General features: G+C 40.3%; 1 protein-coding gene across 1 annotated transcript in view; it reads left to right on the top strand.

Moving 5' to 3' along the window:
• The first annotated feature begins 21,134 nt into the window (after positions 1–21,134).
• The window catches only part of PTPRD (protein tyrosine phosphatase receptor type D), a 1,472,813-nt gene continuing 1,467,370 nt past the window's right edge, over positions 21,135–26,577 (top strand). The window contains exons 1-2 of the mRNA XM_058166456.1: positions 21,135–21,374; positions 21,686–21,796. The gene's annotated coding sequence lies outside the window, so the exon portion shown is untranslated. The remainder of the gene's footprint in view (positions 21,375–21,685; positions 21,797–26,577) is intronic.

Consider the following 26,577-nt stretch of genomic DNA (forward strand, 5'->3'; position numbering starts at 1 on the left):
ATGTAGGGTTATCAGACTGAAGGGCTGCAGGTCTGCGGCAATAGCTCCTTGGCTGAGAGAGAGGAGATCCCTATTAGGCCATTAGCAGCAGTGGGAGCAGGAGCGAACTGACAGTGGTGGAAAACCAGATTGTGTCTTTTGTTGCATGGTCACATAAGAAAATGGCCATATGGGAGCCTCCCTCTCTCTTTGTGTGATACCTTAGACTGTAGTCACCTGGGGATCAAGACAGTGGTGAAATTTGAACCAGTTTACTACCGGTTCGCTGGCTGAGCATGCGTGCTGTGTGCATGCATGCGCAGTGCGCACCACGCACCAAATGCAAGGTGCATGTGTGCACAGTGCGCACCAAAAGGAGGCATGGGGTAAGTAGAACAGTGTGTGGGAGGGGGGTAATCAGCTGTGGCACGTGATCTTTTTTTTTTTACTTTTAAAAGTATTTTTTTTACAACCTATTAGCCGAATAGGTTGTAAAAAAATGCTTTTAAAATAAAAAAAAGGCTCTGGCGATCAGGCAGCTCAGCTGTGATCGTCAGAGCCTCTCTTTTTTTTACCTTTTAAAAGCATTTTTAAAAAGAAGCGGCAAGCGGGCGACTGGGTGATTGGGTGGGCATGGGCGGAGGGGGGAGGGATTTTGGTACCAGTTCTCCGAACCACCCGCCACCATCACTACCGGATCGTCCAATTAGGTCCAAATCGGGTGCATTGCACCCCTGGATCAAGACCCTAAGGCAGTCAGACCTGACATTACTGCTGGCTCACAAATCTTGATTCACTAAGACAATATGATTGACTGGACAATGAGCTACGCAGGCCTGGGCCAACTTTTTACTCTTAGGTGACAAGCTTGAGTGTATATGGGTCTTTACCTGTAAGGTCCATCAGGGATAGGCTTCCCCTACTCATCTTGGTGAGAGTGAGGTGCCTGGGAGTGGAGTTGAATGGACTGTGTGAGAAAAGTGATTCATTTGGGTGAGTGTGAGGCTGGGTCTGTCTATGTAGCAATGTATGCTAGGCAGAAACACCTCTAACCAGATGTATCCCTTTCTACCTCCATTTGTTTGCAGTTGAATAATATGGATTTTAGTGGAAGAATAAGATAGAGAAGGGGGGATGATGAGTGAAAAGGGGCATAGGGCAAGAGAAAATAACTGGTATTGGGAAATATGGTGGAAGACTAAGGGAAGCCATTTCTGAGGAAGGTGGCCTTGGTGTTTAAGACCAATGCAGCATTCTGGGACCCTGTAATCAACTTCAGGACCTGATTTTTCAGGTTACAGTGGCTCTGGACTCTAAATGCTGCTGCTGAATGCCACGTCAGTAGGTAATAAAGCTTCCATCATACATAATTTAATTGTGGTGAGAATGCTGACTTATGTCACTGAAACCTGGCTAAGCAAGAAAGACAGAGGGGTCAATTTCCACTGGATGTTTAGGTACCACACAACTATGACCCTGGGCAGAGATCAGGGTGTAGCTATTGTATTCTGTGAAACTCTGATGGCCACTAGGGCTCCTGACCCAGATGTTGCTGGGCCTGAGCTCTTTTTTGTGAGGCTAGGCCATAGAAATCAGTGGGGATTGTTTTGTTTTTTTTTTTTTTATAAAAAAAGTTTTTATTGGTCAAAAAAGATTTATGCAAATACATATCAGGTATGGTAAATTTTCATTTTTCTTATACATGATAAGAATTTTACTCAAAATTTTAAACACATACAACAGCCATATGGCAAGCAGGTGAAACGAAGTAGCTAAGTTTCAATCTTACATACACAATAAAGAAGGGTCAAAAATGATCAGAATATCATACGAAAGAAAATAAGGAAAACCAACACAATACCAAATATCTTTGTCACTTCCTAGTTTTGGATCTCAGAACTCTGGGTTCAGCCTGACCCAACTCCAGGGCCGCAACAGCGCCAGCCGCCTCCGCCCCATGGTCTATAACCTCCCCTTCTTCAATTCCTGGATCATCTAAATCCAAGAGGGCTTTGTGTTCCTCCACGTAGGCCGCAGCCTCCGCAATGGTACTAATTTTTTTCGTAATGCCCTCCCGGAAAATCATCAATCCCTCTGGCATCAGCCATCTGAAGCCCACTCCTTCTGGTACAATTTGCTTGATAAAAGTAATATTTCTTTCTCATTTCACGACCTGTCTGGGAATCTGCCTCAGAATGGCTATCTCCTGCCCCTATAAGTCAGTGCCCCACTCCTATGTTTTCTAAGAATTTCATCTCTCGCCTCTTTTCACAAATTTGACATGAACCTCTCTAGGAACTGCATGCGTGCGTGCATATTGTGAATTAACTCTATAAACTCGATCCACATCCCAATTCATAAAATCAACACCTCTCCCAAGAAATTCTCCCAACAGTTTAGTCACAACATCTCTCAAGTCTTCTTGGTCCACTTCTTCCAAATGTTGAAACCTAAGGAAATAAGACATTTTATCCATCTGTAGTCCAAGCACAGCATTGCTTGTCGCCTCCTCTTTCTGCACTGCCCGCATCTCACCCTCCAGACCTTCCACTTTCTGCTTATTTTCTGCTGAGACTTGTTGAGTATCCTTTAAATCCTTTTGGATAGTCACAATTTCTGCTCTTATTTCATCCAGTTTCTTGTCCATATTAGATAACTTTTCCAGAATTCTCCATTTGAGAGTGAGGTGCCTGGGAGTGGAGTTGAATGGACTGTGTGAGAAAAGTGATTCATTTGGGTGAGTGTGAGGCTGGGTCTGTCTATGTAGCAATGTATGCTAGGCAGAAACACCTCTAACCAGATGTATCCTTTCTACCTCCATTTGTTTGCAGTTGAATAATATGGATTTTAGTGGAAGAATAAGATAGAGAAGGGGGGATGATGAGTGAAAAGGGGCATAGGGCAAGAGAAAATAACTGGTATTGGGAAATATGGTGGAAGACTAAGGGAAGCCATTTCTGAGGAAGGTGGCCTTGGTGTTTAAGACCAATGCAGCATTCTGGGACCCTGTAATCAACTTCAGGACCTGATTTTTCAGGTTACAGTGGCTCTGGACTCTAAATGCTGCTGCTGAATGCCACGTCAGAAGGTAATAAAGCTTCCATCATACATAATTTAATTGTGGTGAGAATGCTGACTTATGTCACTGAAACCTGGCTAAGCAAGAAAGACAGAGGGATGGATTTCCACTGGATGTTTAGGTACCACACAACTATGACCCTGGGGCAGAGATCAGGGTGTAGCTATTGTATTCTGTGAAACTCTGATGGCCACTAGGGCTCCTGACCCAGATGTTGCTGGGTCTGAGCTCTTTTTTGTGAGGCTAGGCCATAGAAATCAGTGGGGATTGTTTTGTTTTTTTTTTATAAAAGTTTTTATTGGTCAAAAAGATTTATGCAAATACATATCAGGTATGGTAAATTTTCATTTTTCTTATACATGATAAGAATTTTACTCAAAATTTTAAACACATACAACAGCCATATGGCAAGCAGGTGAAACGAAGTAGCTAAGTTTCAATCTTACATACACAATAAAGAAGGGTCAGAAATGATCAGAATATCATACGAAAGAAAATAAGGAAAACCAACACAATACCAAATATCTTTGTCACTTCCTAGTTTTGGATCTCAGAACTCTGGGTTCAGCCTGACCCAACTCCAGGGCCGCACCAGCGGCAGCCGCCTCCGCCCCATGGTCTATAACCTCCCCTTCTTCAATTCCTGGATCATCTAAATCCAAGAGGGCTTTGTGTTCCTCCACGTAGGCCGCAGCCTCCGCAATGGTACTAATTTTTTTCGTAATGCCCTCCCGGAAAATCATCAATCCCTCTGGCATCAGCCATCTGAAGCCCACCCCTTCTGGTACAATTTGCTTGATAAAAGTAATATTTCTTTCTCATTTCACGTACCTGTCTGGGAATCTGCCTCAGAATGGCTATCTCCTGCCCCTATAAGTCAGTGCCCCACTCCTATGTTTTCTAAGAATTTCATCTCTCGTCTCTCTTTTCACAAATTTGACATGAACCTCTCTAGGAACTGCATGCGTGCGTGCATATTGTGAATTAACTCTATAAACTCGATCCACATCCCAATTCATAAAATCAACACCTCTCCCAAGAAATTCTCCCAACAGTTTAGTCACAACATCTCTCAAGTCTTCTTGGTCCACTTCTTCCAAATTTTGAAACCTAAGGAAATAAGACATTTTATCCATCTGTAGTCCAAGCACAGCATTGTCGTCTCCCCTCTTTTCTGCACTGCCCATCTCACCCTCCAGACCTTCCACTTTCTGCTTATTTTCTGCTGAGACTTGTTGAGTATCCTTTAAATCCTTTTGGATAGTCACAATTTCTGCTCTTATTTCATCCAGTTTCTTGTCCATATTAGATAACTTTTCCAGAATTCTCCATTTCTCCAGCAGTTGGTCTCTGACCTTTGCCATTTAAAAAAAAAATTTCAAAATCCTCAGGCAAGCACAGTATCCTTATAATTTCCTCCGATCCACCAGGGGCACTCACAGGAGCAACGAGTCCAGAGTACAGTTAATCAACCAGGAAGTCAAGGAAGTGATGTCATGAAAATTCTCATAGTGAAGGCGGAAGCTGGACGCCACCATTGTTCCTCAGAGGAGGGGGCCTCAAACCCTCCCTCCTAAATTTCTCCATCACCTCTTCTCCAGAGCTCCACAAAACCGTAATCTTGTTATTTTAAGTTCTCCTCTCCAAAGTGATTCAGATCTTCCAGTCGCAGGGGAGAAAACCCCCGCATCCGAGTACTCCACCACGCTTGCCGATATTCCTTCCCTTCTTCATTCCTCAATTCTTCTCCGCTCCTGTTCACCACCAGGCTGCTGCAATTATAAATCCAAAGCGCCCAGGCGACGACCAAAGTAATGGCCGCGGCCTGTGGCCTCCGATCCCCGCCGAGCCTAGGACGCCAGCATCGGGTCCCCCAGTCCTGTATATCGGCTGGGAGACTCCGTGCGGCAGGTGTCCTTTTCGAACACCTGGCCCTCGGGCGGCGGATTCGGACACTGGAGGCAGGAGAAGCCTTCCAGACGTCCGTTGCCACCGGACACCGGAAGTCGTCTCCCCGAAATCAGTGGGGATTGTTGTTCACTCGCTTTATTCCCTGAAATGTAACAGCATCCCTAGCCATACTCCTGATCATGTATCTGGGCTGGCAATGGAGTCTCCCAAGCTTATGGTTGCGGGGACTCTGCCATCTCTGGGCCTGGGGTCAGAGGCAATGGAGGAGTTCCTAGCCACCATGGCAGCCATTCATTCATGGCCTTACCCATATAGGTAAGATTTTTCAGGTTACACACTAGATCTTGTATTTGTCTCTGGGCAGTGATGTCGTTCCTCAATTTCCTTGGAAGACGGTATGAGCCTTGCAAGATTGATGTTAGCCTTACCAAACAAACCAAACAGGAAACGCTACCAGAGAAACTAATTCTACTTTATTGTAAAGTTATATTAATAAATCTTGCAAGTCTGATAGTATAAATCTTCCACTGTCTCTTTTACATCTCGAGAAACTGCTGTGAAATAACCTTAATAATTGCTCTGTTTCCACAAACAGGAAATACAGCGGAGGTGGTATTCAGCAGTTTCTGACCAGTTCTGGAGAACCGGTAGCGGAAATTTTGAGTAGTTCAGAGAACCGGTAAATACCACCTCTGACTGGCCCCATCACCATCTATTCTCTGCCTCCCAAGTCCCAGCTGATTGGGAGGAAATGGGGATCTTGTAGTAACCTTCCCTGGAGTGGGGAGGGAATGGAGATTTTACAGTATCCTTCCCCTGCCATGCCCACCAAGCCACGCCCACCAAGCCATGCCACGCCCACCAAGCAATGGCCACAGAACCAATAGTAAAAAAATGTGAATCCCACCACTGAGATACAGGCATTATAGTATAGCCTTTATTGTCATTGTACATCATGTATATAACGAAATTATCTTATATAGTGTATATGCATTACTCAAACCAGGTATTTACTTTTTGTAAGGGGTGCGAGAATATATCAAAAGCATTCTAGGGGTGCAGAGTATAGAAAAGGTTGGGAATCCCTGCTCTACAACAAAGGTCTTAATATTTTCCAGAAAGCATTTCAAGGCCCCTATTAGCTGGAGGATCAACAGTAGACCTATACGCAAGTCATGACTTTTAAGTAATGTATGCAGGCATCCACTTGCAATTATCTTCTCACTAGATCAATCAAGCAAAAGATAAGAGCCCCCAAAGCATCTTGTGCTAACCTTAAATATACATGTTCAACATGGTACCAACTATGTAACAGCACTTGTCAAAGTATTCAAGGATAAAGTACTGGCCTTAATGCTATATGGCATCCAGTTACATATTTATAAGGATGCTTCTAGATTAGAAGCCATCAAGTCCAAGTTTTTAAAAGCCAGAGTCCTTATAGAATAGAATAGAATAGAATAGAATAGAATAGAATAGAATAGAATAGAATAGAATTTTATTGGCCAAGTGTGATTGGACACACAAGGAATTTGTCTTGGTGCATATGCTCTCAGTGTACATAAAAGAAAAGATACGGTCATCAAGGTACAACATTTACAACACAATTGATGATCAATATATCAATATAAATCATAAGGATTGCCAGCAACAAGTTATAGTCATACAGTCATAAGTGGAAAGAGATTGGCGATGGGAACTATGAAACGATTAATAGTAGTGCAGATTCAGTAAATAGTCTGACAGTGTTGAGGGAATTATTTGTTTAGCAGAGTGATGGCCTTCGGGAAAAAACTGTTCTTGTGTCTAGTTGTTCTGGTGTGCAGTGCTCTATAGCGTCGTTTTGAGGGTAGGAGTTGAAACAGTTTATGTCCAGGATGCGAGGGATCTGCAAATATTTTCACGGCCCTCTTCTTGATTCGTGCAGTATACAGGTCCTCAATGGAAGGCAAGTTGGTAGCAATTATTTTTTCTGCAGTTCTAATTATCCTCTGAAGTCTGTGTTTTTCTTGTTGGGTTGCAGAACCGAACCAGACAGTTATAGAGGTGCAAATGATAGACTCAATAATTCCTCTGTAGAATTGGATCAGCAGCTCCTTGGGCAGTTTGAGCTTACTGACTTAGAATACTTACTATTCTACCCTTCACTTCCCCATTTGACTAGAATTAGGCTCATTTTCCTGAAAATCCAGGTCTGTACAGGTCTGTCACCCCTGATGCTGGTTGAAACAAATTATTTGGGAATTTCTTTGGTCCAGTCATCTGACTAGATAGGTTTGATTCTTCCCTAAAAAGACAAATCAGTCTTGATCTGGCTTATGGCAGCTTTTCTTTTCCAGCATTAACTGGTTTTACTCTTGATAAAGTCACAGTTACCCTTTAGTGGAGGATCTAGTATTTAGACATCCATAGAGATAGAACCAACATTCCTGCCTCCATTACACCTCAAAAATCACTTTCTCTTGTCCCATTTCCAGATATTTTTATAATATTTCACCTGTTTCACATTATAGGAGATTTTTCATTTTGCCCAGATCAGTGAATTACTTATATGGGCAACAACTGGTGGTACATCGCTATCCTCTATGAAAATCACACTCATATATGTTTTAATATAGAAGATGAATCTGTTTCACAAGTACTTCTCAAATGCCCTATATACATTAAACGAAGGGCATAACTCATAATTTTTCCAAGGTTTCAAAATTTCAAAACCTTAATTGCTACTGAATAAGATATTATCTTTTTTTGTCCTACGGGATCCAACTCCAGCTGCTTCTAGATGGGTTGCTAATTTTTTAACAACAATCTTGGCTAGCAGAAATTATCTGGTACTTCCCTTAATCCAGGGATGTCAAACTCGTGTCATCACGAGGCAGTGTCATGTGACGTATCGGGACTTTTTCCTGCAGGCTGGGAGTTTGATAGCCCTGCCTTAAACCGTTAATTGCTTCAAGCTTTCTGTTATACTTTATTTTTATATTTGATTATTAAAATATCATTTTTCAACTCTGTGTCATCACCAGGGACATAAATGATCAGGCTCAAATTAATCTACTTCAGACACATTATTTGAAGACATAGCTCTCTAGACAAGGCTCAAATGAGAAGAGAATGAACTCCATTACAATGGTGCTTGCTGAACCATTAGAAGTCTTAAAGGGCCAAGCTAAGCAGATCCTCATGGAGGATTCTCTTGTTGTGCAGTTCTTTAAAAATCATCCCATATAATTCTAGAGTAATAATGCATTGATAAAAGGGCATCCTAGTTTTTTTTTATTTATTTTATCACAATAAACTCATAAAAAGGAATGCAGTTTTTGTTCTTCAAGTGTGTATGGAATATTAGGACACGTTTACCTCATTTATACAAGTTTACATACCGCTTTAAATATTTTCAGTTTATAGCTGTACGTGGAAATTACAAGAAAGCCAATAGCATTATTAAATAAGATTTAGATCATGCTCAGGACAAGTCCCATTTCTCCCTAGTAATAATGACTTGGCATGCATTATTCTGAACATACAATCCTTCTTTATCATCCTGAATAACATTTTCTTTGTAGCAACTCTTGAAGTGATAAAAGCAACTGAATCCAAAGTACTAAAATAAAATGCTGACGATAAGAGTGAAAACATGAGCCTTGATTATCTACATCCAGTAGTATTACAAGGGGATCTGAATGATGGATAAATATATATATCTTGTGCTCATTACTGCCATAATTTGTTTTTCCTTTCTGGCCGAATTCTATTTTTCTCTGGAGACTTGATTCCTATCCTTTTATAGTATAAGCTGATCTCAAAAAGCTAAGAAAGTCAAACTTAGTTAGTATTTGGATTGGGAAATCATCAGCAAATACCATGCCAGAAAAAGGGGGGCGGGGAATCATGAGAAAGTAATATGCCTATCACTTATGTATTCTTGCCAGGAAAACTATATGAATTCATCAGGGAGAGAACTTGACCCAAAGGAGACTTTATTTTAAAAACTTATATTCCTGACCCAGAAAAAAACACAGCCTAGTTTTTAGGGAATATGGTCACTGGATGTTCTTATATTTTTAGTTTGTTTGGGGAAGAAATGTATCTCTTGATAAATCCTAATGAAGCAAGTGTGTGTGTGTGTGTGTGTGTGTGTGCATGTGTGAGTGAAAGTGAGACGATTCCTCTGAATTTTTCCTTGCAGCTTTGTCATTTCCTTTAGTGAAGTCCTCATGCTGTGTTAAGACAAAAATATTAGCAAACTTCCCACACAAGATATTGTTAGATGCTGACAGCAGTCACTGTTCTCGCGGCATAGTATCTTAATCCACAAGGAGTAAAAGCTCTTAAGAATCACTTCTTTGTGCTCAATTAATTCTGTTCTATTCACACAGAACAGGAAAATCACTCTTTTTCCTCCAGTTTACTAGGCATTCAGCTTGGATAGATTTTAATATTCTGGACAAAATTTACTTAATTCTCCAAAAGTTCGGCATAGCGCAATCTGTTAGGCAGCCTCAACTTCTACAATCCCCTATTTTTATCTTGTTATCAGAAGTTATTGAGCAGTTGGTGGCTACCTAGGGAAGCTGTGAAAAAGGCAAAATCCATGCTAGGGATCATTAGGAAAAGTATTAAAAATAAAAATGCCAACATTATACAAATTTATAGCATTTTCCTAACTGGAGTATTGTCCTGATTGACCCAGACTCAATAGAGATAAAGCTCTAGAAACATAGATAGTTGGGGTTTTGAATCTACCTTCGGTTGCTGGGAAAGAGACTTTTATTCTACGAAAGGGAAGCTTATAAATAAAAAAATAAATAAGGTATATACGTCTTCACTCTATCTACATTATACTGCCCAATTTCACTACATTTTCATACCTTTGTGATCTCTATCTCTAATATATTTGCTTACTGCTGACTTCCATGTTTTTGAGATCTTAATCCTTGTATATTTCTATTGCCATTCTCTATAGAGCCATATTCTTTTTTTTTCTAGGCAGTTTGATTTGCCTTTTATCTTTTATCTTTTTGGGGGGTTCTTTTCCTGCCTTTTCAGCTTGCCTGTTCTCAGCTGGACTTCTTGAGTCTTCTTCTTTTCCAAATTTTTGTTCCATCTGAGGGAAATTGCTGGAAGAAACTTTGATCTCACACCAGTTCCGAGGGAAGGGAAAGGGAGGAGAAAGGAAGACCTTTCTCACCCCATTTTTCTCAGTTGTTGCTCCTTTGGTCTTGCTTCTATTCATCAGAGCCTATCTTTTAGTTTGCCTCTTTATTTTGACTTCTAGGCTTTGGGTCTATGATAGCAGAGCTCCCAGGGAGACATTTTGGTTTACTTCTCCTCCCTGTCTCCTGTCCAAAGCTCCTGTTTGATTGACATTGCTGCTTTGATTAGCAGATGGATCCTCCTAATGATAGGGAAGGTTTAAGAAGATGGGGACAGAATTAGCACAGGCATTTTTAAATCTACTTAGGTAGCCTGTCTTTCCACCTGCAGTGTGTAGACTTTTGGTTGATGCATTTACAAAAAGATGTGGCTTAGAAGGACATGACTGAGATGCATTAAATCATCCATGGTATGGAGAGAGTGGACAGGAAAAAAGGTTTTTATTAGATCTCTCAAAATACTAAGCCAAGAATAATGCATGGAATCTAATTGAAAGGAGAATACACAAAAGCACTTCTTCACAGTTTATAATAAATCATCTGTGGAATTTATTAAGGCATTTGATGGCTACTGTATTCTATGTGCATTGTTTCTATGGTGATGTTGTGGATGCTTTTATGTTCATATGTTGTAAGCAGGTAGGATTGCTAGATAGGTAGCATACAAATGCGTGGAAATAAATAAATAGAAAATGACAGTACAGGAGAGGAAGCAAACTGATGTGCTTGAGTTCCTGCTACTTTAAAGCTTTCCAAAAGTAAGCATTAGGATTAGAGAGTCTTCCACGCAATCCTTCCACAGGATTGCCACCATCAAGTTCTTAAGTCTTCAGCATTATAGAGGCAAATAATGAAACAATGGGAAAGAAAAATGTCTTCTTTTTGAACTGCATACAGAGTGTCTGTTTCAAGCTGACTGAAGCCACAAACAGTTAGCACTTAGAAAGTAGTTGTGAAAATGCTCATTAGACACTAGGTTTTGATGAATGAAAGAATAGAATAGAATAGAATAGAATAGAATAGAATAGAATAGAATAGAATAGAATAGAATTTTTTATTGGCCAAGTGTGATTGGACACACAAGGAATTTGTCTTGGTGCATATGCTCTCAGTGTACATAAAAGAAAAGACACCTTCATCAAGATACAACACTTAATAATAGTCATAGGCTACAAATAAGCAATCAGGAAACAATATCAATATAAATCATAAGGATACAAGCAACAAAGTTACAGTCATACAGTCATAAGTGGAAGGAGATGGGTGATGGGAACAATGAGAAGATTAATAGTAGTGCAGATTTAGTAAATAGTTTGACAGTGTTGAGGGAATTGTTTAGCAGAGTGATGCTAAACACTCGGAAGAAACTGTTCTTGTGCCTAGTTGTTCTGGTGTGCAGCATCATTTTGAGGATAGGAGTTAAAACAATTTATGTCCAGGATGTGAGTGGTCTGTAGATATTTTCACAGCCCTCTTTTTAACTCGTGCAGTATACAGGTCCTCAATGGAAGGCAGGTGGGTAGCAATTGTTTTTTCTGCAGTTCTAATTATCCTCTGAAGTCTGTGTCTTTCTTGTTGGGTTGCAGGACCAAACCAGACAGTTACAGAGGTGCAGACGACAGACTCCTTGGGCAGTTTGATCTTAAAATGACTAATGAAGAAAAAACAAAAGAAGTGATCCCAAATCTTTGTGTGTAGAGACCAAAACTTTCCCTTTAAAAGTCATTTTCAGGTTATTATTCATTACAATATCAAATGAGTATTAATAAATATGTGAGGAGTAATTTTATTTAATAAAGATAAATTTTTTAAAGGCAATAGTTAAAAACCAGGAAACAGTAGTTCTAGTCCTGCCTTAGGCATGAAAGTAGGCTGGGTGATTTGAGCCAGTCATTCACTGTTGGCCAAAATCCATCTCAAAAGGTGGTTGTTGTGGAGGAATTAGGAGGAGGAAGGACATCAGGCTTGGGTGACAAGCTGGTTGGTCAATTCCTATCATAACCAATACTCTCAGGAGACCCTCACTTGTAGGAAAATGCTAGGAAGAAAAAAAGATGTATTTAATCAAATATATTTTGCCCTAGTTCCACCTGCTATTTGGGTCAAAGTGTCTACTCTATTTCTCAAACTCATAGAATTTTTGTTTCTTCACACTGAAAAGCAGAAAGTGATAATAAAACAATTTTTATGGCTGAATTATATAATTTTATAAAATATTCTATTATTCTTACAAAGAAAAGGTAAGAAAATGAAAAAGCATAAATATATAACCCTAACATTTATGCCATAAAAAAGGATACACAACTACCTTTTGTAAATAAGATACACAACTTGTGCTCTAGGGCTGACCCAACCAGAACTGAACTGCTTTGTCTATTGTTGTTTCTAAGGACTGTATGCAATTTTAAGAAATATTCATGAGCCTTCATGTGTAAATATGATTTTTGAACATTTGTTCTCCAAAATGCTAAACATATTTCATCATAAATATGCAATTGTAAACATATCTTATTTAAAAATATGTCTTGTGAATTGACTGTGAAACCATAAACTGCAAATAACATTCAGATAGGTCTGAAATTGAATTCAGTAAAAAGCTACAGTATTTATTCTACAAATTTGTCCAAAATTTGTAGAATATAGGGTAGTTTTCACTGGAATTGTCACAATCCCAATTCCTTTTTTTTACTTTCCTCTTCTATCCCACTGTTCTTGTGATGGGTTATTTCAATCATTCTTTTCTCTTTTGTTAGCACTCTCAAAATGAAGAAGAGAAGAAAGATTTTATAAATCAGCACATATTACTTTTTACATGAAGCCAACAAGTCATTTCAGACATCTGAGGTAAGTTGGGATTTACTTAAAACCTCACCACAGGAAGGATAACATTAACAGACCATACTGTAGCTCAGGGGTGTCAAACTGGTAGCCTGCGGGCTGCATGCATCATGTGCAGGCCACGCCCACCCCAGCTCCCGAATGGGAAAAATGTCACAAAATGTCATGTGACGACAATGTGGCGCAGCGAGTTTGACACCCGTGCTATAGTTGAATTAAGGCTAATGCATTCTTATTCCATATTTATATAACATGTACCTAGGACTATAGAAGAAAATACAACTAACCATGTATTTCTGAGGTGAATTCAGAGAAATAGTTCCACATATTCGAGGAATAACTGAATCGTTCTTAGGGCTATATGGTAAACGGTCTTTTCAATTCTCTGTTGAATTCCCATTGACTGTTTATTTTAAAGATTGTCAAGTCAATCTATAATGTGCTCCACAGATTTCTATCACTAAGCATTGTCCATATGTTCAGGCATATGAAGATTGGAGTGGATTGGTAATATATAAAGATCCTCAAAGTGGTTTAATTTCTGTTTTCCACCTGAAACACGAAAATTTCAATTTTGTTCACCGTATATTCCAAATATTCTTAGAAAGTATGCAACCAGCAAAGAGGTGAATGATTCTTGTTTATTGCATTCATATTTCCAATAGCATATTTCCTTTTGTTTCTCATTAGACACCAACAAAATTGTGCAATATAGCAAAGATAATTAACTAGGGTTCTGTAGTGCTATAGATTCTATTCTAAAAAAAGGTGCTCAAATTTCCTAGTTATGCAAACCAAGCTCCTGTTTTGTCAATTGTTCCAGATAAACCAGACAGGAAACATGACTAGATAAACTAATTCTACTTTATTATAAGGCTACATTAATAGAATTTTGCAAGTGCAAAAGTAGAAACTACCCACCACCATTTTTACTTGCTTCATCTATTAGGCAGGTCCTTCCTAAGTTTCTTTCTCTGAACTTTAAGTTAGTGGGGGCTTCTGCCTCTCTTATCTAATTGTTTACTAGGTAGTATCTCCTCTCCTCTTTCCCCAAGGTCATCCACATATTCCATGATATGGTTCTTTAACACAAGATGTCTTTTCCCGTGATCATATGGCAATTGCATAGGCGCAGTTGTACATTCAGAAGCGCATATGAGATTCTACTAATATGAAGAGTGTGATTCTGTTTACTAAAAAGCAAGTTCCATTGAACACAGAGGAATTTAATTCTAGGTAATTAGCAATAGCACTTAGACTTATATACCGCTTTACAGTGCTTTACAGCCCTCTCTAAGCAGTTTACATAGTGAGCATATTGCCCCCAACAATTTGGGTCCTCATTTTACCCACCTTAGAAGGATGGAAGGCTGAGTCAACCTTGAGCCTGGTGAGATTTGAACTGCCAAATTGCAGTCAGCCGGCAGTCAGCAGAAGCAGCCTGCAGTATTGCACTCTTAACCACTGCGCTGCCATGGCTCATCTTAAGAGAATCTTAAATCTTAAGCGAATGGATGGATTGCAAAAAATAAGAACAAAATAAATTATAGATTTAATTTTTCTATCCTATCATCTCTTATAAAATGTCTTAGACAGTACGCCTGTAAGTACAGACTTCCTATTTTTGCTGATTATATAAACTGATCTTTTTAGCTAAAGTGCAGAATAAAAATACAATATAAATGAAGAAAGCTATTCCTCTAGTACATTCATAAGCACACTTTACTGCATATAAATTGGAAATCTAAAAATTAAAGCATCTTCTTTCTTATATTTTCATGTGTTTTAAAAGGGTAACGTTGTAATTACTCAGACTAGTATGTAATGTGGGCCAAGCAGGAGGTATGAAAGTGAGAGCAGTGTTGCTTACTTCTTGTCCTCTTTATTCTTCTTTGTCAGCTTTAAGTTAATTTCCATTATTTATTAAATGTAATATCTGACTTCAAAGGTGCACAGGCCAAAAAGAAAACAGGACAAAGTAAGCCCCCAAAGAAATGCTTATGGTAAACTAAGTCAGCAAATTCAGGACTGTGAGTCATTTGAAAATGCAGGTGCACAAATCACTCTTGCTTTAGAAGAAGCACAGTGTGCAGTTACATTAGAAAAAGTAAGGATATATTGCTTCTCTTCCATTTCTGAATAAATAAATTGTCTAGTTGATTTGAGCAACTTCTCAGTATAATACAAAAATGTAATGTTGGTCAATTTTTCAAGGCCCAGTAGGCATAAAAGTACCTTATAATATGTTTAACATTTCAGAAAGGTGCGGTATATCTATGACAAAATACGCTTATGGAATAAATGCAATATAAACCACTCATGTCTTTATCATCTCCCAGATGGACTACTGAAATGTGTTTTACATGGGGAAAGCCTTGAAGAGTATCTGAAGTTGCAACTGAATGCAACTTCAGTGGCATGAATATTTCATTTTGGGCATCCCTAGGATAGTACAAGTAACACCTTTGCTACTCAAGCTGCACTAGCTGCCAATTTGGTTCCGGGTCCAATTCAAGGGTTAGGGTTATTTAAAGCCTTTCATGGTATGGGACCAGGATACCTGAGGAACCATCTCACTGCAATTAATTGACCCATCTCATTTGATCAAGCAGAGAGGGGATGCTGCATATCCTGTCCATCAAGAAGTTTTGACTGGCAAGATCTAGAAGGGTCTTCTCAGTGCTGCCTTGCCCTATGAAGCATCTTACCCTCAGAGGTGAGGAAAGCTCCCACTCTTTGGAAGCGTATTAAGTCTGTGTTTTAGAAGTGTTAACATAAAGGTAAAGGTTCCCCTCACACATATGTGCTAGTCGTTCCCGACTATAAGGGGTGGTGCTCATCTTCATTACAAAGCCGAAGAGCCAGCGCTGTCGGAAGACATCTCTGTGGTCATGTGGCCGGCATGATTAAACGCCAAAGGCATAAGGAAAACTGTTGTGTCTTGCCCGCTCTCACCGCAGCCGGGGTCTGCTTATCTGCTTCCGAACGCTGAAGAATGTCCTCCCGGCCCCAGCCCTGGCTCCATGCCCAAGCAGGCTGCAGAGGAGGGAGCACCCCCCCGGCCCCAGCCCTGGCTCCATGCCCAGGCAACGGAGCAGCTAGACCCCTCCCCCTCCTCCACAGCAGGGGGCCTGAGGAAAGTTTATTTCCAACAGCTGCTGATTGGAGTGACCCTCGCATCAGAAGACTGGATAGGTGGAGGCAACAGAAGGAAGGAGGGGCAGGCCTTAATGAGTCCTGAGTCATGGAGCCACATCCCATGGCCTATATAAAGGATCTGCTTTCTGGCAGTCTCTGAGTCAGGCAAAGTCGAACTTATCTTGCTGAAGTCACTTTCTGGTCTCCTGCCTGCTCTGAGGACTTTGCTAGGACTTTGGGCAGAGCTGCAGAGGCAAGCCTGATTCGGATTTCCCTGACCTGGCCGTCAGTGGAGGAGTGGGACACGACAAAAACTGTTACCTTCCCACCAAAGGTGGTCCCTATTTTTCTACTTGCATTTTTATGGGCTTTCGAACTGCTAGGTTGGCAGAAGCTGGGACAAGTAAAAGGGAGCTCACCCCATTATGCGGCACTAGGGATTTGAACCACTGAACTGCCGACCATTCGATCGACAAACTCAGCATCTTAGCCACTGAGCCACTGCATCCCTAGTGTTAATACAGAGCTCTAAAAGTATGATGCAGCCCTAGGGGTGGCTGGTGGACTGAGCACCCCCCCACACACCTTGCCTTGCTAACGTCTTAGCCTTTTGAATTTTTTAACTTGATTTTTACTTATAAGTTTTAAACTGTTTTTAATTGTGTTTTTAATCTATGCTTTTCTTCACATATTTATATGGTTTCATTATGATATTGTAAACTATTGTGATATTGTGACTCACCCAGAGTCACTTGGGTGAGATGAGTGGTGTAGAAATTTATTAAATAAATAATGGAATCCTACTCAATTGCAAGTATTTTTATTTATTTATTTTTTATTTTATTTGCATTTATACCCCGCCCTTCTCTGAAGACTCAGGGCGGCTTACACTATGTTAAGCAATAGTCTTCATCCATTTGTATATTTATATACAAAGTCAACTTATTGCCCCCAACAATCTGGGTCCTCATTTTACTTACCTTATAAAGGATGGAAGGCTGAGTCAACCTTGGGCCTGGTAGGATTTGAACCTGCAGTAATTGCAGGCAGCTGTGTTAATAACAGACTGTCTTAGCAGTCTGAGCCACCAGAGGCCCATAGTAGTGAAACAGATTAGAATGTTGCGAACATAAGTCTTATTTTGTGTGTTTATTAGTGTTTTCCAAATCGAGTTTGGATAACATTGTCTGCATCAATGATTCAACAGACTTTATAAATGAGAACTGAAAAAAACATGATCCTTATATAATAAACCTAGCCTGAACAATGCAAACACACTTTAAAGAAGCTCTTGGAAATTACACACATAATCAGAAGTCTATATATACCTACAAACATATACAAACACATAAATAGCTAATAACTTTATGCCCCTTAGAACTCTATAATTGTTGTGACTCGTCCTCCCTCCTCTCCTCAGCCGGGCCCCTCCCGTCTCCAACCGGGCCTTTTATCAGACTCTGAGTCTGATAATGAAGATGAACGGCCTGTCATGCCTCCCGCCCCCGTCCCTGGCCCCATGCCCGGAGAGGATTCCAGGAGTGAAAGGACAAGCCCGATAAACCTCACTCATACAGCGTTTGTTCCTTTGGCTCAGCCTTCAGAGCAGGAAGCCAGCCAGGTGCTGGAATTACTTGGCCCTACTCCCTCTGACCCCTCCCTTTCCCAGAAGCTGACAGCAGATCCAGCTGAAGACAATTCAGCATGGGAGGACCCTCGCTTCTGGAGATCTGAGAAGCGACGCCAGCAGAAGGAGGGGTGGGGCAGGCCTGGATAAATGCTGGTCATGGAGCCACACCCCACAGCCTATATAAAGGACCTGCTTTTGGCATTCCAACCTTGAGTCAAGCAAAGTCTTATCTAGTTTGCTGATACCGGACCCTATCGCTAAAGTCACAACTTGGACTCCTGCCTGCCCTGATAAACCTCGAAGGAACTTGGCAAGCTGCAAAGGCTTCATTGCCAAGTTTGTTACAGACTCCCTTGACTCGTTCGTCGGACTGGGAGTGGGACACGACAGTAATAGGTCTAATATATTAGTTTACAAGAAAACATGACTGGGGATATTGCCGCCTAAGATTGAAAAAAGCAGGGAAATATTTTCTATTTCTTTATGAAGACAATACGTTTGAATTGCAATATTAAGTTTTCTAGTTTAAAAACAAGACAAATATCTCATGGTACATAAATATTAGACATGTAAATTGTGAAAGCCTGCTGAATTGTTACTAAAACTTTTGATTTCAAGCTCTTTAGTGGAACTTAACTATAACTGGGAGCAAAGAAGCATCTCGCTGACCATGCAGTTGAAAGCCAAATCATTGGACAAGAGACTTTTAGTTTGAAAGCACTGGTTAAACCAAGACTCAACTTGTTTAATTTTACGCCTGATATAGTTTTAGTTTTTAATGAAGTACATTAAAAAAAATCAAAACCTTGCCAATTTGATCCCAATTTGTATAATGGCAGACTATATAAATTTCAATGAAAAATTAATTATCCTTTATAAACACTCTTCCAAAGAATAAAATATATTTCTTCTGTGGCATGAACAGCACCCTTGTGGTTAACTTAAAGACCAAAATGTTTATTATAGCACAAACTGGAGTATATTGTAGTTCATTTCATACACTAGGTTTTAAAATGTATTAATATTCAGTCATAAAACACTTAGCATATAACCTAAACATTTTGAGATATTTTCTGACCCAGTTATTATTCCTGGTGAAGACCAACAATGCTTTAGAGCAGGGGTGCCCAACATTGGTAAGGTTTAAGATTTGTGGACTTCAAGTCCCAGTATTCCCCAGGAAGCATAGCACAGCAAAACTGCTGGGGAAACCCTGGGACTTGAAGTGCATAAACCTTAAATTTGCCAAGGTTGGACACCCCTGCTTTAGAATCACACTTTGACCTTATTGTCACTGGCCAAGGAAAACATTAGAAATTTCGGATGGGCGTTCAAGAAGGGAAATGCTAGCATAAGGATCTGCTATTCTTCCCTTCTTACATTTAGAAATGATTCTAAAGCTTTAATATTGTTAATATTGCCAGGAGAAATCTAACCACCTCTCCCTCGGATTTCAGATTAGATTCGGGAGTATCCTGAGTATTCGGGAGCTCCTTAAACAAGATAGATCTCTTTGGCGTTCTTTAGAAAGCTAAAAGGGTTTTCCTTCGGTTCCAAATTGTCGGTGGCGAGGAGAAGCGTTTTCGCTCTCCCTCCCTCAGCATTTCTCCACCAAAAACCGTTTCCTTCAGGCTACCTTCGTCTCCGAGCAGGGGTAAAAACGCGCGCGCGCACCATCCACCCACCCGTCAGGTCAGCGATAGTTCGTCTGTTTCTTCCAGGCAAAGCCTGGCAGACTTCAGAGGAAAGGATGAAGAAGCTGGCTTAAGTGGCTTCCGAGCGACGGCGTTTAAGAGCTTTCCCCCCCGCCACACACACTCTCAGCCTCTTATTTAGCCGGAGGGAGGTGGAGGGGCGGTGAAGAGACGGAAAGGATGAGTTGGGGATGTTGTGTGCCTATGGGGGGCAGGGAGGCAGAGGGGAGGAGAAGATCGGCTGTGGACGCGCTCAGCTGCATCTGGTTAAAAAGCTTCCTGCGGTTTGGCAGAGTGAAATCTTTATTTAAAAGACACCAAGTAGCGCTGGGGGAGCAGGAGACGGAAGAGAAAACGCGGAGTGGGTGGGCTCCGCTTCCATGAACCCGGCCGAGGAGTATAAGAGGCCGAAGAGGCAAAGGAGCGTCTGTTTGACGAAGGGCGAGGGGAGACCTTTTCCCCCCACGCCCCTCAGCGCTCCCCGGCAACTGTCGTCCTCTCCCCCCACCTTTCCCCCTGTCCTCCCTGTGGAGGCAGCTCCTCGGCGAGAGGCCGGAATCCCTTGTACTTACACTTGGAAGCGATAGTGGGGTGGGTGGGAGTGGGGACGACGACGGCAGAAAAAGGAGGGGGAAACCGTGAGGCACCATTTTTAAGCAAGGCAGCTTTGAACTGCCTAGAATAAGGCGCTTATTCGTTAAATGTGGTTAATTCCTACAACGCCCCCCTCCTTGAGGAAAACGTGGGCGAGAAATGCACAGTAAAGGAGAAACACGAATGGGCTTTTGGTAGGAGGCTTAAACGACATCCGGAATTCGGAGTCTCTCGCTCGCTCTCACACACACACAAAAAGGTAGTGGGGAGGAGTTGAGAACCTATAGAGATTAAAAGCAATCTCTCTCTCTCTCCTTTTTTCTCTCCCCTTCACAATTTGAGTGGCGCGCACGCCGTGAAATTCACACTCCGCGAGGAAGGCAGTGATGGGCGGGTTAGGAAGAAAGTTCGTCAAGATCGTGGTGTTTATTTTGTCCCCTCACGCCTTCCTGATGGGTACATCATAAACTCCCCGTCCAAATTCAGGGTCCTGTGAGCGGTATAAAAAATAAATAAAAAGTAAAACAGGAGTGGTGGTCCGGCCGGACCTGACAGGAGCGAACTAAAAGTGACACTTGAGGTGACACAAAGAAGACAATCGGCTTCCGGAGTCGGCGGCTGAGGGCTACCCCGGTCCTCTTCTTTCCAGCCATCTCCACACTTAAACGCCCCTTTCCATCCGTTTTCTTTAAAAAGAGTTGAAGCGCCACCAGAAAGATCCTCTTGTATTCCCGAACTGGCTCCCGCCTCCCTCCTTCTCGCTCGGTACGCTCTTCTCGCTCACATTTTATACGCCGTCTCCTCCCCCTTCCCTTTCCCCTGCGGGTTTTGGCCAGGCAAGGCAAGGCAAGGCAAGGCAAAGCGCCCGCGCGCAAAAGAAAAAAGAGCGGCTTGGGCACTGCCAGCCATCAAGTGGTTCGTTAAGGAAATGCAGGTGAGTGTGAAGAGATCCCGTCTCCAACAGGCTCCTGCTGTCGGCTCTCGGTGCCGGTGAGGATGAGCCCGAGAGAGCAACACGGAGACTAGTCTTTGCGCTTGCAGGAGGGAGACTTTTTTTTTTTTTTTTTGCTGCCACCGCCTCGCCAGCGGGAGGAGCGTGCGTGTTCGTGGAGGTTCGCTTTGATAGCGCTGCCGCCGCCGCCGCTTCATCGGATCCCAAGCGATCGCTCTTTAGTTATTATTCCGTTGCTAAACCGAGGAGTCCGACTGCCACAACCTTCCACAACCCGCCTAGTTCTTTTACTCTTCTTCGCTTTCTTTCTTTTTATTTTTTATTTTTTAAAATATGCGTTAATCTTCTATCTTCCTCACCGCACACTTTCCTCTCTGGCAGCTTCAGCGTCAGAGAGTTGCAGGTACCGTCTTCAGCCCTATAGAGCCGCGATTGGGCACGGGCGCGCGCGACCCACTGAGTTATTTATTATTGGCGAAGGGAGGGGAGGCAAAGAGATAAAGCTCCCACCCACCTTGCAATTTGGAGAAACCGAGAAGAAGAAGAAGAAGAAGAAAGAGAGAGAGAGGGAGAGAAAGAGAGGGAGGGAGACCACTTTTAAACATCGCCGTGCTGGCCGCCTTCTTCCACCCCCCTCTCACCCAGTCTGCAACCTTCCTTCAGCACCAAAACAAACCTGCTGGATCTGTGACATGTGGTTGTCTTTCTTTGCAGTTCATTCGTGGCCTTTTATGGAATAGGAGGACTGTTCTTGATCGTGACCGGCAGGAGAGGAAAGCGAAGACTCCTTAAGATTCCCAGAGAGGTCCGAGCTGGCTGCATTTAGTAAGTCGATTTTGGCTCTGCAAGGCTGTTATTGAATCCGAAGAGTCTGCTTCTTTCTCTCTGTCCCATAAACTGCAAAATCCATTTCTCTTATAATTTTAGCAGAGGTGGACAAAGACAAGGGCTATGTTTAACCGTGTTTAATCCAAAAGCTGAAAGCTCCGTTTGGGTGTGTATGAGAGAGATGCTGTATGTATATGTGCTTTGTAGTGCATTAGTTTCTTTTAATATTTTTTAAAATGCTGGGCGTTTTAGAGTAGAAGAGTTGAGAGTACTGTTTCTGTTGTGGAAGTACGTTTGGAGTTGGGATGTATTGGAGAATGGTTCTCCTTTGCTGACACAAAACTGTTCTTCAGTAGACACCTAGAGGATTTAAAATGGAAAGGTAGCACTAGCTGTCATTTCAGCTTGCCAGAATAATATACAGTAGTAATATTACTGTGGATTTCCTGCTTGGGTTAGTTGCTTTAATTTCAGCCCTATTCTCTAATCTTCTCTTCAAGGATATTGCCTATTTGCTGTCATTGTTTTCTCTAAACAATATATTGATGGCACAGTGCGTGCACAAGATACAAGTAAGATTCTTACAGAATGTATGCATGCATGGTTCTGTATATACATAAGTGTATGTGTCTATATTTATGTATGAGTGCACATATAGAGAAAGAGGGAGACAGAGAGCGCACTCTGTGGGAGACCTGAATTGGGATTAGGCCATGAATATTATGAATTACTTAATGACATAAAATAAAGTTAAAAGATGCAGCATTTAAAAACCTAATCAGGATCTGTACATACAAAAAAGTTTTAAGGACATTGTTATTCTTTGGAAAAGAATGCTGTTACTAATACTTGTTTATTTCTTATCATCAAAGATTGAAGTAGTAAATTATGAAATAGTCAATTGAAATAAATAAATAAATAAGTAAATAACCACTCCAAAAGAAAACAAAAAAAACCTAAACCCACCACCTTGCATTTCAAATTGTAATAAAACCTTTGCTGGTAGAAATAATCAGTAAGTTTTGAATGTATTGATTGAATCAATAACGTCTCAGTGTTATTTCTTATTGCCAAATGGATTTTGATTTTAATATTTTCCCATTATTCTCCTGGGTATAGGTTTGATATACTGTATACTGTAGCTTTCAAGAGTATCTAAGTCATAAATTCAACTATGTTTCCATCTATAACTTAGAAACTGAAATTCAGATGAAGACTGAACATCATCAGCAATTAGCAATTATATGGTGTGATTAATACTCTCATAGCTTCATTGTTCAAAATTATTCAGATTTCTTCATTTTTTTTCTTATATATTGGGAACCTGTATTGAAAAGTGTATAGTTCCTAAACTGCCCAGGGTGGCTGGGTAATATCTTACTATGGATGCTTTTTCTCAAATAATACTTAATTGCTGTATTGAAATATGGAAATATTTCTTGCAAGATCAGCTATTTTACTAGCACTTCTAATCAGATTTATTTATACTGTGCTTACTCCAATTAAAGTTGGCTTAACATATTCATATTAGAAACGTTAGTTGGGATAATGGCTTCTGGCTCCCATAAATATAATGTTGGGATAGGTTGCAAGTTCTAAGAAGGAAGAATCAATTTTGACATTTGTGGCTGAACAGGCTTAAACAGCAGCACTGGTGATTGTGGCTAGGTTATTTAACAGTGTTCACAATGTAACAGACCAGTGGCTTAAATATAGGGAAGGAAGAGGAAACAACCATATTGAAGGCCCAAACATGGAGAACTCCAGTGGGGTCTCCCTTGATCCAGGACTTCAAGAACCTTTAGTGAGCAGGTTAGGGCTACCTTGTTTAAGTTGCAAATATCTGGATGATCAGAATAGCAAAGAGAGTTTCACATATGTCTTTGTTGCTCCATCTGTGGATCATCTGGAGTTTTGAAGCCCAGATACTGGGTCCCAATAAAAGTTGTACTGAAAGAGTGGGGAGGGGAGGGAGGGAGGGAGGGAGGGAGGAAGGAAGGAAGGAAGGAAGGAAGGAAGGAAGGAAGGAAGGAAGGAAGGAAGAAAAGACCACCATCCAGTTGGTGCTACCATGCTCCTTCTCTACTGTTACTGATGAGTCAGCCATTGACTCAGCACAAACATGTGCTGAAAATAAAGCTCTTGGAGGCCTTGGGATGTGTGTGTGTGCGCCCTGGTGATCTTCTCACTCTCCTCACTCTTCTCACTCTCCTCCTCCCTCCTGCTTGTAAATGAATGCAGGGGTAAAGTATATCCAAAGAGATAGATAAATCCAGCTCTTTGATGCCATCTGCCATTCATCCATCTTTTTGCAGCTGATATACTCTCTTTATCACTCCTGCCTTCAATTGTCACAGCCCGATTGACAGGTTTCTCATACTCTTCTGTTCTCTCAGCATTGGAAAGCTTCATTTGGGAGGTTTACTTTGGGGCCTATGGAGGTCTCTTTATACCCAGTAGCAGAATTACTGTCCCCAATGAAAGTAACTTTCTAGAAGGTTTTCATAGATTAGATGAAAATATCAGGTTTTCAAAAATTCCCAGTAAAAATGCTTGGGCAATTTACATAATATTGAGCAAGGTGATTTAATTGGTTTAAGTGTAAACATTGTTGGATATTTAAGAATATGTTGAGTCATCTGAAATTTTCTGTGCTAACTTTTTGGTTTACTCTGTAATGGGAATAGTGAACTCTGTTTCTGAAAATGATTTTGATGCTCTGGAAAAGACGATACAATTTCCCTAGAAAGTATACTTGAATCAATCATGTTTAAGGCCCTCTTTTGATAATTATGTAAAACGTATGAAACTAGTGAATAATAAAATGCATTGTGGGATAGTGAAAAAGGAATAGATTTGCAGTCAGGGAAAACTTTCTCTTTTGTGCTAAGGAAGTACTTACCTTTTTAGAATCGATAAAATTGCTGGTGTCAGCAGTAATGCATTTCATTATGCAATTGTTCTTGTTATTCAGATCAGATAATGGCCTGATGAAATACATAAGCAGTCAGCAGGGAATGAATGATTAATTTTTCTAACGTGTGCTTACTATAGGACTTCTGATTAATAAAGTACTGTCTACGGTTCTTGCTTACAGTTGCAATTAGTGATGGAAAAACCTTTTTTCTTAACTTGTTATGTAGCACACAGGGGCTTTTTGTTTTGTTTTGTTTTAAAAATAGAGATTTACAAACTCAGTAATTTGGGCTTAATTCACCAAAGCAACTGAATAATGCTGGTTGACCGATTCATTAACTTCTGCCCACTCTGAATAAACAAAAAGCAAGCCAGCATGATGCTCAGTTGTGAATATGGCACATCACATACATTATTAATCTTAGAATGTACAGTGATTACTTACAGTTAGGGGTAGTTTAGCTGCATTTCAATTTTATCTATTAGTAATTTTGAAATCCTCCCAAACAACATCACAAAGCACATTTCCACATTTTATACTCTCAAAGATTTAAATATATTAAAGTCATTACATATAGTTTATATTCATTAGTTTAATGTATTCTTAGAATAAATCATTAGGTGATGTTCAAATGAAGTAAAATAATGCAGTTTACAAAACTGACAGTGAAAATAATAATAAACACAAAGATAGTTTTGTTATAATTACCAGTTCTTAGAACTGGTTAATAATAGAAAGGCAGATTGAGAATATATCCCTTCATCTCCCCAATCCCTGCTCTGGGATTTATTTATTTTTTAGAAAGACTAAGAATATAGTGAATATAGAGCTATCTAAATTTGTACTCCATACTATATAAATGATAAAAATAATCTTAATGAAGTTTGTCAGAAATCATCCTGACATAGGTTTTAGAATGTTTCTCCAAAACAGCAATTTTTTTACAGAAGGAATCAAATACTTTCGTTCTGCCCAGAAATAACATATATTGGCGTATTTTATTATTATTATTATTTATTTATTTCATCAAGCATATATTTTATGACATACAAGTGTAAACATAATTATAAATACATGAAAGGGATACAAATAAAAGAAAACATTAGGACAGGGATGGTAGGCACGCTGGTGCACTTATGCACGCCCCTTACAAACGTCTTAGGAATGAGGTGAGGTCTACTGTAGACAGTCTAAGGTTAAAGTTTTGGGGATTTGGGGAAGAAACCACAGAGTCAGTAGTGCATTCCAGACATTGACAACTCTGTTATTGAAGTCAGATTTTCTGCAATCTAGTTTGGATCGGCTTACCATGAGTTTGTATCTATTGTGTGCTCTTGTATTGTTTTGGTTGAAGCTGAAGTATTAATTGGCAGGTAGGACATTATAGCAGATGATTTTATGTACTATGCTTAGGTTATGTACTATGTACATATGTACATATCTGGGTTATGTACTTTGTGCTATGTACTATGCTTAGGGTTTGCTAGAACTTGTAGAAAAGGAATTGTATTTCTTTATCTATTACAGAATTCTCTATATTTTTGTGCCAAAACCAACTGATTAATATAGATACTTAAAGAGAACAAGACCAGAAAAATACAAGAAGATAAATATAATATCTTGAATAGTTAGAGTATCTGCTACTAATTAATGCTATCATAAAATGTTATTTTATATTGTATGTGAATATACATGCTATGTACATGCTAAGACAATATTTTAAAATGTGGTGTTCATGTTTTTATTTACCAATGTGTAATTTCCAGATTTAGGTATAGAACTGGGTACCATAGTTTAGACTACTGTGCCAATGTTTAGTTTCAACAAAATATTTGGTCTTCACTAAGTTAAATTCATCTAT

The sequence above is a fragment of the Ahaetulla prasina genome, chromosome 2, assembly GCF_028640845.1.
Source record: "Ahaetulla prasina isolate Xishuangbanna chromosome 2, ASM2864084v1, whole genome shotgun sequence".
Classification (NCBI taxonomy): Eukaryota; Metazoa; Chordata; class Lepidosauria; order Squamata; family Colubridae; genus Ahaetulla; species Ahaetulla prasina.